At 42.7% G+C, this 16175-nt stretch overlaps 1 protein-coding gene across 3 annotated transcripts in view; it reads right to left on the bottom strand.

The window, feature by feature from the left end:
- COLEC11 (collectin subfamily member 11) overlaps window positions 1-14633 on the bottom strand; it is a 41398-nt gene extending 26765 nt beyond the window's left edge. Inside the window, exon 1 of one of the 3 annotated variants that reach the window (XM_056344211.1) lies at window positions 14418-14633. The gene's annotated coding sequence lies outside the window, so the exon portion shown is untranslated. Of the gene's footprint in view, window positions 1-13637; window positions 13822-14417 lie in introns of those variants that run through there. The other 2 variants (XM_056344213.1, XM_056344212.1) reach the window with 2 other exon arrangements.
- Between the last annotated feature and the right edge of the window lie 1542 nt (window positions 14634-16175).

Below are 16175 nucleotides of genomic sequence, written 5' to 3'. Positions count from 1 at the left end.
GGGAAAGCAGTGAGTTGTGGTTGCCTCAGCCAGCCAGGAGGACATGGCAGAGACTCGTGCCTGGAAGTATCTTCTACAGACCTGAACACAGGTGTTTAACTCTGCAGCAGCCACCTTTGAGGGACAGGTAGTGGGATCATCCTGGAGGACAGTCACATGGATGCTCTGTGGGCTAAGCAGAGGATGTGGGTCCTGCCTGCCCCTGCAGCTCCCATCCCACAGCCCAGCAGAGCACTCCCGCCTTTTCACTGTAGTGGGGGAACTTTAGGATCCAAAAAAGATCAGACAAGGCAGCTTTCAAGCCAAGTGATTTCAGACACATAGCTGAAAGCCTGGAAATTAGGCAGTTTCAGCATGAGCACCCAGCAGGCTGGTGATAACAAGTCTCAAGAGATGACTTGGAGGGGGGAGCAAAATGGCCTGAGATGGAAGAAAGAACTGAAATTAGGAGGGTGCTCCATTCTCTGCATTAGTGAATAAAAAGGCAGCATCACCACCTCCTCCGGTTGCACTTTATGAAGTTTTAGATGCATCCAGACTACAACTGAAAGATCAAAGCCTGCAGGTATGTTAAATATTAATCTTCCTTTGCAAAATCCTTACACAGCTCGGAGATGAGACAGGCAACGAGCAGCAGAGAACTGTCAAGGCTGCTTGGTGGCTCTGCTCAGCAGCCAGATATGAAGGATTTTCTGGGGAAAACAAAACCTCCAATGAAGCTTCATCACATTCCCCGCTGCCTGCAGCTGCTGCAGGGCTTACAAGCCTTAGAGACAGAGGATACAGCTCAGCCTACATCATGATGGCTCAACCCGCAGAGAAAATGGACTCATTCTAGAAAACAGAGCTTCTTAGCGTCAGTCAGGTCACAGCATCCAGACCCATATGACTACTGGGGAAATTACCTTGATCTGAGAAGAGCCACCAACAGGAAATCTCCAAAGAGGTTGTAGACTGAATAATTTATAGAGTCTGCAGCTGCAGTAAGGGGACACATTAGTAGTAGAAATCAAGCCAAAAGCACTTTGGATATCACACTCTCCAGCTTCTCCTGCTTTAAAAGGAAACCTCTTCTACAGCTGAAATTGCCTTATATGATTGAAATAAGAGTTTGATCTCCAGGTATGTGCTACAGCAGTAACTTTCATTTTTAAATCCTGGAAAATTCCTTGCCTTTCTGACCTACCTTCAAGTCCTTTCAGACCCAGATTCATAAAAGCATTTAGAAAACTAAGTCCCACTGAAACTGGTCCTCAGAAAAAGGTACCAGCCTGTTTTTTCAAACACTATCGTAGTCCTGGTACTCAAGTATCTTCAGCATTGATAAAACCAATGCCAGAGAGAAACAGAGAAACATTCAGCACTTGTAAAAGCATAAATATTTTCTCACTGTCTATGCAGGGGTCAGGAGTCAAATTTGCAACACTTACAATGATGGCCATTAAATCAGCATAAGCGGAAAGCTTGGGGAAAAAATGAGAAGGAGAAGGCAGCATTTACATGGCCTTTCCTTTAAAATCAAAATGCCTTTATTCCTATTAGGAATTGGAACATAGCAATGCAACCAACACAATAATCTCAAAACAACTTTTGAGACCTGTCAGCTTTAGGGAATCTGCCTCAGTTGCCAAGAGAGAAGATGTTTATTAAGCCAAGCTTCAAGTGACAAGTTCTTGAGAAGTCATCAGAGAATCCCGGAGGCATTGCTCAAAACCACTGCAGGACCAGCCAGGCCAGCTGGCACCCAGCACTCCTTGAGCTCCCCCACAGCTGTGAATGGAAAGCTTGGAGACCACTTCAGCCAGCAGACACCTCATGCACGAAGACCCTGTATCTGCCAGCAGCTGCTCTACAAGGGCCGGTGCCTTATTGCACACCGTTATTTTGGACCTAGAAGCAACAACACAGATGATCTGCCTAGCTGAATCCAAATGGCTGAGAAATGCAGAAGGATAATGATGCTCGCTGGCATTAGTGCTGAGCCAGCCAACAGCTATCGAATGGCTGTAATCCTCTGTATCATCCTACAGGACTCCTCTTTGAGCTGTTTTCATTTCACTATTGCTGAGTTGTTTTCACTGTTATTATGATTTTTTTTTTTTACTATTATTTTTAAAACTATACTTCATTCTTGGAGATCTGGGTGGAATTATCTATGTCCTGAATTGAGTACGTTCCTGATGCAGACAGGCACACAAATCTGCAGAGCCACAGCCACATTTGGCAGACGAATTTCCCAAGCAGGTTTGAGTCAGCACTACTGACACATCAACAGCTTTCAGCAGTTTTCACTCCCCTGACGTTTCTAGTCCTCGTCATCCACATCCCGACAGCTCCCAGAACTATCTGGCAGCCTGTGTATCCTCAAATGCCCCAGCAGTCCCTAAACTGCATCCCAACAGCTGCAACACACACAAAAACATGCTAGTGAGATGCCAGGCTGTCAGGCCGTGACACAAACCTCACACTATTTCACTATTACTATTCACACTATTACTTTGAAAAAATAAAAGAAAAAAAAAACCAATCAGAAATTAGGTCCCAGGGCTACAAAGGTAACACCAGGGCCTCGCACAGATCAGGGATACATCTCTGGGGGAAGCAGGGAGAGGCAGAAGGGACAAGCCTCCAGCTCTGTGCCTGCACGTTGCTCTTCACCCCTTGGCCTGAGGGCTGCATATCATTCCCTGGAGAGGATGTCTTTCACACTGGAGATGAAACCTGTGTCACTGACCTCTTCTTTCTCCATTACAGCCTTGCAGATCTTTCTAACCTACAGATGTTTTATGTAGCTATGCTTTTACTTTATCTAAGTGTTTTCTCATTTGTCCTCCTAGCTCCCTCATGCATTACCTTGTATAAGCAAGAATTCACCATTTAGCCAGAATATAAAAATCAGAATCAATGATAGAGGTGCTTAAACAACGGGAGATCATTTCCATAACATTGCAATGCTCTGAAGTTAAATTCTACGTGTTGATTTAAAGGTTAAAGCAATGGGCTTGAAAGATTAAAAAAAAAAAATAATCCCTAAATGTTAATACTGTAGAATTGCAAAAATGAGGACTGTAACTGCCGCAGCTACAGTAAAGTCTACAGAGCATGGAGTCGCATAAAACAGAGACATAAGACATTCCAGGTCCTGATAATGCTGAAGAACAGTGAAAATTGCTGCAGAGGACAAAAGGGTGAGTCTAAGCTGATGGGAAGCTAACATTACCTAAAAATCTAACTGATAGGAAGTCATCGGTTACTCCCCAAAGTACACTTAATTCTTGCTCAATAGAGCTATTTCCTCAGTCAATGTTTGTGAGGTATAAGGAACTATTAGTTCTGACTGTACAACGTAGGTGCCCTTGTCATATGTAGGAATAGTAGCCTCACTTTCCATCAAGAAGAATGTTTTTAAAAATTGAAACAAATTTCTTCCTGATGTAGTTCTACTGAAGTCAATGAGTTTATGTCAGAATTAACTTACTGTCACCTGTGCTGAAAATATAAAATCAGGGCTTCAGCAAGGGTGAGATGAAAACAGTGCTAGAAGAGGGCAAGTATGTTTTCAAAACCTATAACTACAGGGAGATGGGACCAAAGTGCCAAATCTCTCACAATAACTCTGTACAGTTTTTTAGATGATAAAGAATAACACCTAAGTAGTATTTTACCTTTGTGCAAAGTGTTGGTCAGAGTTAACTAGACATGCTAAACAAAATTTCTCCTGCAGTTTTAATCAAAGTCCCTACTGGGTTACAAGATCTCTGCTGTAGCCTCGTTTGCAGCTGTAATTTACAGAAATAGTTTGTGTTTTTGGGTGCCATCCCTGATATATGTTAGATCAGATTTTCAGTATTCTTAACCAACCCATTTGGGTTTCAAACATAGGTGTCAGTTCTTCTAAAACGTGTCTAAACTGTCTCTGGCTAGCCCCACTCCTATAAAGCATCCACATGAGAACTAGAACACCAGGAATTCACCAAGAATCAATGAATGATGTGGAGAATGCTCCAGAGTACATTTCTTTACATGAATAACTACATCTTATTCACATATGCATTTATCATCCTGTTTCTGAAGCTTTAAGGCATCACTTTTCAGCCTTCCACATACACACAAGCTCAGGACTGCCTGCAGAAGTTGGGGTATTTGTGCAATATCTAAGTGCTTAATGCCCATTCAACCAACTTATGCTTTCCAACATATTCTTCCCTCCAGGTACATAGGAGTTTTCCAGGTGGGCCTGAGAGCTGTCTTCTGGAGGGCACTGGACAGACTCAAAAGGCAAACTTAATCTGGGGAGGGTGGGCCCTGTCCCTCACCAACATTCTTGGAGGTGCAGGGAAGTGGCAGAAAAGTCTATCTAGGCCACATCCAACCACCCCAGACACGTCAGTAGTGCCACATGACTTTTGCTCAACAGAAATGCCACTCAAGTATTGATCGGAAAGATGAGAAGTGCCAGCTATGGAACATCCTTAAAAGAATTCAAACCCACCACTCCAGCTCCCCATGACAGCAATTGCTCCCACTGGATGGATGCAGTAGACTAAGTTAGACTACACTTAGACATGCCACATTAAAGAATGGAAGGCAAACAGGGAAGAAGCCAGCTCAAGCCTAGCAGTGGGACACTAGACTAAAAAGGGGGGAAATGAGTGTTCTCCCTTCCCTGCTTTCTGTTATGACGTCCCACAATTGACTGATGTATAAACACATGGACAGGTCAGGAATGCCCAGACAGAAGACAAAATTTAAGCAAAGCAGTTTGTGAGGCTCGAGGAAGAGTAAAGACAAGAGAAGAACATAGGATGTGATCGACTAGTGGGAAAAACACAAGGCAAAAGTGAAAAACCATAGAGGCCTGACCAGGGCAGAAAGGCCGAGAAAGGACAGAGGGAGAGACGGCACCATCCCAGAGTGCAAGTGGATGGGAGAAAGGTTTGCTTTTGGTTGCCCCAGCATCCTACTCCTCCCTGAGGAGGAGAACACACAGAACAGAGCAGCAAGAGCTTTTGCCCCCATTTCTCACACATTAGATATGCAACAGCTACATTCAAAGAAGGTTCCGAGAATAAAGGGAAGCCACTTGATTGCTGCCCCGTCCTTCTTAATGCTGCAAGCGTGACACCTCAAAAAGCAAACCACAAGGCAGGGCATAGCTGGCATCAGGAGATGCCTATTTATCAGGACAACTTTACTTAGACCCAGATCTTGAGCTAGCAGAAGTTATAAGCAGACCTTTGGGTGGGATTTAACCATCCTGGCTGAGGTGCACAGCCTCAGAAAACTGCCCTGAGCTCCCTGTATAATGAAGTCAGAGAAAGGCACCTTGGTGTGGGGATTCTTATCATCCTAAAACAGGACAGATAATTAACTGGAGGTATCTGTTCATTGCCCAGTATGACTAGCTCGGTCTTTTAAGTATGTAAAGTTAGGTAAGGGGAGCCCTACCACCCCTAATTAGCTAAGCCAGTCTATGGGAGGGCTAATAGCAGCCTGGCTCCCCCACAGCAGTTCCCGTTCTCTGTACTCATTACCCTCCCTTTCCCTGTACTATCACCAACCACCAGCTGATCACATCACGAGCTAGCACAGGCTACTACACCAGCAGAAAGCTATTCTTCTTTTTGTGATGTTATTTTTCACTTGATTTAGTTCCTTGGTTCCTGGCGAGGGTAAAATGGCCATCATTCCTGTGAAAAATGTTGTCAGCCAGGGAAAGAAATGCCCTTGGCAGCAGCTGAGATGGCCTTCAGTGTGTTACAAAACTGTGCCCTTGCATGCCAGTGGCATACAGAAAACAAAGATGCGTAAGTGAAAAGATGCGTAAGTGAAAGAATTAAAGGGTCTAAATTCACCAGGGGAAAAAAATACAAAAAAAAAAAACCCACACAAAAACAAGCACGTAATTAGAGTAGGAACATTTCAAAAGGAGGAAAGATATGGCAAAATACCAGGCTGCAATGGTAAATAATATCCAGCAAAAGACAGAGAGCATAGATATAACTACATGAGGTGTTTTGCAATAACATGCAAGCCACCAAGGGTCATGGAAATGATCCAAGAGTGTTATCCTCAAATGACAAGGACATACTTCTCATAACGATATCCTCAATATAACAAAACACCATGGTACATAAGCATGCATGATCAACATCGTGCATTTGAACTGGGGCAGTATCAATGCAATTTCAACAAAGGGTTATTTTACTCTCAGGCTGGGGATCTGCAGAGACAAAGTAACACTCTAATAACAGTAACACGTGATCCTACGCTGAAACTTCCCTACCAGGTCCCAGGAACCTCGGAAAAGGAGAGAAGATAAGTTATATTGGTGACACAAAGACCAACAATACATTCAGTAAAACGGCTAAGCCTCAATGTAAGAGAAAAAATTTAAAGAGTATCAGAGCAAAAATCAAGCCTCACAGGAAATACAGCCACATATCTTCACTGGACAAGTAAAGGGTGAACTTGATAGCAATAGTACTACTCAATGTCCTTTCACTCTTAGAGACCTGAAACACCTTTCCAAGTGCAGGAAGGGGAATCTACCAAAGCAGCTCCCCAGGTTAAGAGAAAATATATGGTCAGTACATAGAAATTGCTGTAGAAGCTAAACACAGCGGGGGAAAAACCAGGGGTTTGTGCATCTGATATGACTTAGTAAAAGCACACGTAAAGATACACAATTCCTGGAGATAACTAGACATTAAAAAACTTCTCAGAAGTCGAAGTGTTCTTACCTTAGTATGCCACAGCAGACTCACTAATCAGTCTGTATCATTGGCAATAGTCACGATCCTACTTCTGAGGTATGCCGAATGGCAGCCAGCTGAAAGAATATCTTTCAGTGGCAAAACATTTCCCACAGCAGCTTTTATACATACCACGATACGCATATTCAAAATCCTTTGCCATGTACAACACACTGGTCTGCAAATATTTCAAAAAATTAAGAAAGAGTACAAGTGATTGCATGCAGGTTTGAGATGCTTTTGACAATCTCATTTTGAAAAAGAAACGTGAATTCAGAAACAATGTGTAGAACGCAATCTGCAAACAAGGGTGTTTACCTGAATTCACATAAACTGAAAGTGTTACTTCCTTTATCCATATACCACCATGCTTCTGCTACCAAAAGATTCTTGAGGATCACAACTCCCCTTGGGAATTTTTTGTTAAAGTCTTTCCATCTAACCAACTGCCCTGAGAGTATTCTTTATTTTAATAATGTACACTTCCAGGGAAGATTATAACCAGTTATGTTAAGTGGTAACTACTGGCATCTCCACCTGCTTTGGTACTCAGCAAATTCTCTAATAGCAGCAGATGCATCATTCACACAGCTAGAACATGACCGGAGGCCAGCTGCACACAAACTAAGAAGCTGTACATCAGCTAAGCAGTGATCCTTTGAACCTCAGCATGTACCTGTCCAGCATTGATAGGGCACTTAAGAGGAACAAAAGCTAATGCTACCGCTTTGATTATGCGGCTACCAGTAAAAGAAAAGGCTTCAGAGGTGTTAAAGACTACACTGACCCTGCCGTGGCTGAAATCCCAGCATTGCCAGCTGATTTAAGCAAAGGAAGAATGAACAACAAAAATGAGACTTGCCACAGTTACTCAGTGCTGCTAAAATGGTACAGAGCAATCAACTCTAAACACATCAGAAATTTCATATATCTGACACTGTAGGTGCAACATGCAATAACAACTTCCCTAAAATCAAGGAACAATGTGAATGCAATCACGTGCAAAATAAGCCTAAATAGGCAAATGCATGTTTAAATAGAGAGCTGCTTCGAAGACATAGTAAAAACTATGATGACCAGATGTGGCGGGTTGACCAAGCCTTTCTTTCCCAACAACTTTCCTCTCCTCAGCAGGGAGAAAATGAAGTAGAAAAAAACTCGTGGGTCAAGATAAAGACACTTCAATAAAGCCAAAGCAAAGACCATGCATGAAAGCAAAGAAACCCAAAAGATTTATTCTCTACTTCTCATCAGCAAGCAATGTCCAGCCACTTCCTGGGAAGCAGAGCTTCAATACCCATAGGAGTTGCACCAGAAGACTAGCATCATAATAATGAATGCTCCCTGCCCCCCGTCTCTTCTCTCTCAGCTTTTATTGCTCAGCATGATGTCATATGGTAGGGAATACCCCTTTGGTCAGTTTGGGTCAGCTGTTCTGGCTGTGTCCCTTCCCAAGATCTTGCCCATGCCCAGGCTGGTGGTGAGGGGGGAATGCTGGAGACACAGCCTTGGTGCTGTGCCAGCACTGCTCAGCAGCAGCCAAAACACTGGTGTGTGATCAACACCTTTCCAGCTACCAATACAAAGCACGGCACTGTGAGGGCTGCTATGGGGAAAATTATTTCAGCCAGATCCAATACACCAGCACCATTGACAAACATCTGACAGACCCTGGCATTAAGTGCCAAGAGATTTATTTTACATGGAAGGACACACACACACTGTTGTAGCTAACATGACAACATCCCTGGGCATATCAACTTGGTGTTGCTTTGCACAAGCTTGGCACGTACCATCCAGAAACTAAACTCACGATTTGCAAGATGTGGGATGCCCAGCTGGTCTCTCTTCAGATGGGAAGGTTTCAAGTCAACCATAAAACTGCCCCAGCATCTAGAGAAGAGTTTTTTTCCAACAGTGTACTAAGTTCCCGTTATACCTGTAGCACTACGGAAGTAGATGTAGCAGTGGGCATGGTCTGTGTAAAAATCAGTCATTTAAACACTTCTGGTATATAACCTATTTACCTACCCCCACAAAACTTGCAAAGATAATACAGTTGCCTCCAAATACGATGCACAGTGTAAACTTAAATGGTCCAACTTGAATAATTCTGGAGACGTGATATTCAAGGCATGAAGATATCTGGAAACTGGTAGAAATCAGCACATTCTGTCTAAGGGGAACAGCACAAGGACTTCTTCAGACAAATCAGGTCCCTCTTCGCTATTTCCTCAACAAAACAAGCAAAGATTATCTGTGAATGCTCTGTGAAGAAATACACCTTGCCCTTTCAAGGACTACCCTTGAAAATTCAAAAGAAATACGGTACTGGAAAAACTGTAATTCTTCCTTGAAGATTTAAGATTATGTTCAGAAATACTTAAATGAAGAAGACGTAAGGAAATAGCTATTTACACTGTCTAAGGATTTTAAACTAATTTTGAACTATTTAATTGTGAATTACTGTTATATGTTCATGCCTTTGTGAACGTTTTATATAACATTTATAAAAAAGAAAGGTAAGCAGAGAGTGACTATAGAGTTTTTGGCACTCTGCAATTACATAGAAAGCAATTCTGACATGAAGGTATTAAGCAGTAATGGAAGAAAACCTTCAGTAAGGAGGTTTCTCAGCTGCAGCTCATAACATGGCTCTCGTTACACCATCACACCTCATCTCTGCATTGGCTTTAAACTGCAAGTTCATTGCACAACTAGAAACACTGCAAATGCATCTGTGAATGCTGCTGACAGATCCACCACCCTGGAGCCCCCGCAGCATGCATGAGCATGCTTGCTCCGCCACATTTCCTCAGTATCTGTTTCCTTCACGTTTCTTGTATGTAACTCCACTAACCAGTCAGCCATCAGAGACCTGTTTTCTCATTAATACCATTCTGACAAGAGGGTTGATTGACAGACACTTTTCTTTTCCTATGTAATAAGAACTTTTTGCCATTTCCTGTGCTAGGCCTTCACTACATTCTTGTCTGATGTTTTTATTTTGATTGGCTGCAGTTACCATGCCATCTAACACTGCCAGTTCCTTCACATATTAATTTTTTTTAAAGCTCTTTAGTTTAATTCCCAAAATTTAGAGGATCCCTTATAACTCGTCCTCTGATGATAATCATAAAATTCTACTTACATTAATAATGTCCTTAGAAAACCTACCATGCTTTCTTGTCTCCCTTTAACTCTGATAGAATCAACAGCTTTTGTACAAGATTCTCTTAAAGTGCTTGTGAAGCCTTTTAAAATGGATGTAAGTTATTTTTGTGCCTTCTTTAGTGAAGATGAACAACTAACAAACCCTTCAGCTTCTGTGCAGCACATTCTTTAGCCAACCAAGCATTACTTCATGCAAGCTTCATTGTCCAGACCTCACAGCACAGAAACGAGCAGACTGCCCCCAGCATTCAGACCAGATGGAGATAAAATCAACCCCTGATCCACAGTCTCTCATTAGGTCCATAGACTAAGGAGTTCACTGAAGACTAATAAATCCATGGTTATTATCAACAAGGTTCAATATCTACTGAAATCAGCATTATCACAGGGGAATTTGGAGGGATCCACAACTAACCCTGAAAACAACTCAAACTGAAAATCTTCAAGAGTGCTATCTGTTGGATTTCTTATTGTCATTATTTATGCTTATTCCAGTTAGCAAATCATACTAACAGGACCAAAAAAAAAACCCCCAAAAAAAAAACCCCAAAAAAACAAAACCATACAACAAAACCCCCAACAATCACAGAGTGAATCATGCTTATGACCAGACAAAGATGGGCACCAGGAACCTAAGCACAGCTATGGATATAGCTTCATTCTTCAAGGTCCCCACTCAAAAATTAGCCGGAGTTGAAGCAGTTTCTCTTTTCATTCTCTCTCCTTTGCTCCTGTTCCTCACCCAAAACCTCCAGATGAGAGCTGCTTAAGTCAACACTGGCAACACTACCGCTGAATCTGTATCTGTGGTCTCTTCCCAAGTCCAAAGCATCCAAAAGCATCTCCTAACAATTCAGCCACCTTGCGGTAGGAGGTGCCTGTGGTCCTGTTGGAAAACTTACTTAGGTGCCTATGCCTTCCTTACTGCACAGACCAGAGACCATGAACATCTTGCCTGAAGAGAGTGACATGACACTACTCTCCCACCTAGCCCATTTATGCCCAAAATAACACGTCCCAGCTCCTTCAGTCTCCTCTAAGCACACTGTAAGCATAAGGTTAACAAAAACCCGCCATTCCTTTCCAAAATGTGGTGGGGAGATGCCTCTCTCTTGCAGACTGGCTTCTTACAGGAGTGCTCACGCCGAAGGAACAGACTTCCCTGGACTGTTTAGGCTTTCCCTTTTTTGTTTTCTAAAATCAAAGTGGTATTAACACCGGAAACTGTCTTGGGAGCTGCGGACACAGTCATGGATGTTCAGTGGCCCCACTTCCAAATTGCTGTGTTAGTGACAAGGGCACCTTTCCAGCAGATGAGAGAGGCAGTGGGTTGAAGCAGTGCAATGAGCTGCATGTGGATCTCCCGCTTCCCAGGTAAGTGCTCCCAGCCAGTAGATTATTACATGACAGCTGGGTAGCAGCAGTCCATTTTTCAAAGAGAACTGCAGAAAACTTTTTTCAGAGCCAGTCTTCAAAGTCTCCATGCCTGAAGGACCATTGGGCACCCACATTCAAGGCAAGGTTCCAGCATCTGGAACTCAAGTTCCTGTAAGCACTTGGCACCAAAGGTGGTGAATTTATCTACTCCCACATCCAGCAGAGGGAATCCCAGCACATCTCCCTCACAGGCATTTTCCAGATGGCTGCTGTGGCCATCACACTTTGCTGGCTGTGGCAAGTCGCTTTCTTCAGCGCTTAGCTCTCCTCCGTTTGCTCCATACAGCACATAAACATTGTGGATTCTTGGTCTGGAGCCAGGTATCTAACTTGCAGCACCATGAAACTGTTTATTCACCTCCATGTTTCATTCACATGCTTTATTCTTGGACTAGATGATCTTTCAAGGTCCCTTCGAACCCAAACTATTCTATGATTCAGTGTAGAAGAAAACCAATGTAAAACCTGAAACACCCCACCATCTGCCTCACTGCTCTGTTCTGGCCTCCAGGACACCCTATGGACCTCCTAATCAATTTTCTGATACAGTTTTGAGGAAGCAGCATCCAAACAGTGACAGCAGCTAAAGATCCTTGGATCCTAATAAAAGAGGGTCCACTGATGAAGAACTTGAGCAGACCAACTTCCATTCTCTTCTTGCCAACAGACATCTTATACAACTATAGGCAAACCACCCAGAACTGGATTTTTCTGAAGGGACACTTCAATGCATGAGATGAGACCTTGCTGGATTTCCAAAACCACCTCTTTCTAAAGCTTCAGGCTCCTACTAGGTTGTTTTCCACTTGACTGAAGAGTTTACCTAGCTCTTAAAATCCAGCCATACTCCCTTGCAGCTTTCAATCCCAAATATATAAAATTGAGCACATTTAGCATTGGCAGAAGCACTTAATAAAGCATTTTTAGATCTCCCCCTTGTACAGGTGTTTTCTTGGCTAGAAACATCAGAAGGCTTTAAGCATTCTACTGACATCTCTTGAGGGATCCCACTCTCGCAGCCCACGAACAGGACGCCCGGCAGCTCAGGTGCAAACCAGAAGGAAGCACTCGAATTTTAAGCTGCTGTACCAACCAGTAACCTGAGGGGCTTTCCCTACAGCTGATGTATTACAAGCCCTGTCCCTGCCTCCTTCACTAGACTCGTTTCCCAAATTACATCCCAACACTCATCAAGGGAAAGGAAAACAGCAAGACCCTGGCCACACGGCCTTACGGGAAACGTGGTTCAGCTGTGAAGTCCAGCCAGCAGCAAAATGCAATGCAAAGCACAAGCTACACTTCCCATGAGATACCATGAGAATATTTTTGGCTAAACACTTCTGGTTTTCAGCCAAAAATACTTTGACAACAGAACTAAAACTACCCCGGAAAACTGACACTTTTCTTTAAAAAGCTATTTTGCCAAAAGCCTTCCCACTTTAAATGGATTCTGGTTCAAGAGTTTTTGGAACGGCCCTAAAGATGGCTAAAGAAGAGCTTTAGAAACAATGTAGAATCACTCAAAAGTAATCAGAAAAAACGGCCTTCAACGTAATGTACAATTTGTAAATTACACTGTAGATTTCTGCCGCTTCCACAGTGCAATTCTCTGCTGGCTCTAGGACTACACCATGTTTGAATACCATTTTGACTATGGATTTAAGTTGTATATTCTCTTTCATGTATTAATTAAAACAATAACTTCACTTTAACAGATACATCTAAGAATTTTCTGAAAGACAGTCCAAACACTTAAAAGAAATACTTGTTAAGTCTTGTCTACAATATTTGCATACCTTATTTATGCTGCAACAGTAGCATAATAAAATTTTTTATATACGTCTAGCAATTCATCACAGATTAAAAGATCCCAATACCACCGTTATAAGCAACACCTTTAAATCAGTGGGGGTTTTATATCCTCTGATCACTATAATGCCTCAGATATTCATGAACACATAAACAATGTAATACAAAAGATCTCAGCTACAGAGAGGAAAACATGGGACAATAGGTTTTTTTACATTTGCTAAATTTTTAAAAACTTTAAATACCCAAGGATCAAAGTTGCAGTATTTCCAGTCCAGAGGCTCTTTCTATTTCACTATATGGCAAGTGAAATTAGGTATTTCAGCTGTCCGCAGTGGTTTGATTTTGCTAGAAAATCATCCCCCTCCTTAATCTCACTGCCTACATTGAGCACATACGTATGTATGCACAGAGGTCAGAATGGATACTCACAAGTCCCTTTATGAATCCTGTTTTTCATACCTCATGACTGAAAAGGTGGCATGTGGCCTTCTGGTTACTGAAGTACAGCTTACTCTCATATTCCAGCTCATTTAGACCAAGATTTTATATCTTTACCGGCCCTTAATTTTCATCAAGCATTCCTGTACACTACAACTTCCAAGTTGATTTGGTTTTCACTGAGTTTGCTCTTCATTACCCAGTGGTGTAAATCCAGCCCTTACTGGATCTTCTGTCATCTGCTTCACTTCTGCAACGTCAGTCTTCACTCCCTGCTTTGCAGCTGTATTAAAAGTTCACTTTTTAAAGTAGAAAACAGCCAGCTGCTTAGGAATAAAAGTAGAAGGATGGAGAAAAGCACTTAACATTTCCAAAACTAAACTGATATTGACTCTCTGTTACCAGGAATTACAAACCATTAGTGAACTGCCCTGCGTTTCAACTGTAGGAAAAGTTATATATCATATAGTTTTGTCCTTCCCTGCTCAAAGGAAAACAAGCTCTTCCAATGGCAAATTTGTATTTTTTATGTTGTTTTAAACGATTTTTTGTATGTTTTAAACGCTCAATCTCCCCCACACCCCCAAACAGGAATTCAGTGATCTAACCCACATGGGTACTTCTCAACAGAAAGGTCCAACGTTATCTGAAAGAATCTAGCGAGCTCTTATTTCCCTTACCTTCCCCTACTACTTGGGGATCATCAATCACATTCTGTCACTTACAGGGCAGCCCCCTAACAAACATCCAGGCTTTTTCCTCTACATGCTTCCAAAGAGTGAAAATATAAAAGTCTCTTACCTTATGGTTGCTGAGAAAACGGGAACTGCAGAATGCTCTGTGCCTGCAGGGACACTGCACAGATGAACCTCATTGCTGCTGTTTACAGAAGTCTGACAGTTTTTAATTTGAAAAGAGGTTGTCTTTTGCTTTTCGACAGTTCAACAAATCAGACAAAACAGTTGCAAGTGTTATCTGTAAACAGCTTCCTGTTTGAAATAGATCAGCTGTCCTACAGGACAATAATTAGGAAAGAAGTGTGGGAAAGCTGAAGAGGTCCATGATGTAAGCTTTTTATTTTGGGAATGTACTTTTTTGGGAATGCACTCTTACTCTCCCCTCCTCCTCTCTAGCAGAGAACCCCTTTTTAACCATTTACATCTATCCAGCTCTAAGCCATGCATGCACACTGTCCCAGCACAGCACTTTCCTTGCTTTGCTTCAGTGGATATGAAAACACATGAAATGCAGCACCAAATCTTAATGTGGATAATTAACACACTCTCCCCTTACTGAAATTCTCTCCATTCTTGCAGTTGGCTGTAGCATTCTTGACTTGAGTAAAACATGCAACGGTTTCAGAGCTGAGTCTCAACACTCCTCAACACTGTAAATGCCAAGTTACCCACATGGCATACTTCTTCACAAAATTTTGGAGTTTGAGTTTTTGGGTTTGGGTTGTATTTTTTAAACATTTTTTGATAACGCTTTCTATGTCAATGTGAAGGGGGGAAAAAGGAGACAGAAATCCTTCACGATAGCTTCCAAATAGCTGTACAATTCTGGTTTTCATCTTAAAGAGCTAGACTAGTTTGAGCCCTGGGTAAACCACAGTACTCCAGGTATCTTCAGATAGGAAAAAGACAGTCAGCCGATTGTGGGAGGTGGTATTTTGAGAACACCTCCCTCTGTTACAGCAGTTTATACTTCAACAGATAGTAACAGCTTCACTCTCGACTTCCAGGGCAAATACAGAGTACCACTTATGACTATACCAATTAATACCCTCTAATGAATACCTGCTATATTTGTAAGGCTGTAGCTCTGTTAAGCTTCAACAAAGAAGGTACCGGAATCACCTGCCCCCACCCCTGCTCGTGTCACTGTTCCCCTCTCCCAGTTTCTCCAGTTATGGTTTGAGGAATCATGCTGTAAGCCAAGTGCTCTGCAGGACAAAAGCCTGGGTAACTCCCACTACGTGACTTCTTACTGGAAGACTAGGATGGCAGCTGGAGCACTAGTGGGAGGTTCCTTTCCATCTTCCACAGTCCCAAGACCAGAAAAGTATCAGAACACCAAAAAGGTTTTAGACTGAGGCACTAGAGAAAGCTGTAATAGGACCACATGGGTGTTCACCTCCTTACCACCCTTCTGATCCACTCTTGTGGGAGGTAGGTCCACTCCATGGAGAATTTCATGCTGGGGTGGGGGGTGTGTGTGTGTTTGCAATGGAAGCTGATGACACGCAGTAACTATGCACTCTTTTCCTGCATTGCTTATGTTATGTCCTCTCCCGCAGCAAACCTCTCCCTGGCACCAAGGTGTGCAGCCTCCACCCCCACCACAGCTCTGCACACGCTGAGCAGCTTTGCTGGCAACGACAGCAAAACCAGGGATTGCAGATAGCACAGCACTGCAGAGGCAGTGGTGCTGCATACTCAGGACTCCGTGTGGGCTACCTTCACAAAGGCAGACCTTTCCTAAATCCTCCTGTTTCCGTGTTGGGCTGGAACCCAGCTACCCTCCTCCATTGCTATAACAGCCTGTAATTTAACATAC

The sequence above is a fragment of the Falco biarmicus genome, chromosome 6, assembly GCF_023638135.1.
Source record: "Falco biarmicus isolate bFalBia1 chromosome 6, bFalBia1.pri, whole genome shotgun sequence".
NCBI lineage: Eukaryota > Metazoa > Chordata > Aves > Falconiformes > Falconidae > Falco > Falco biarmicus.
This window is presented reverse-complemented; position numbering and strand designations above follow the sequence as displayed.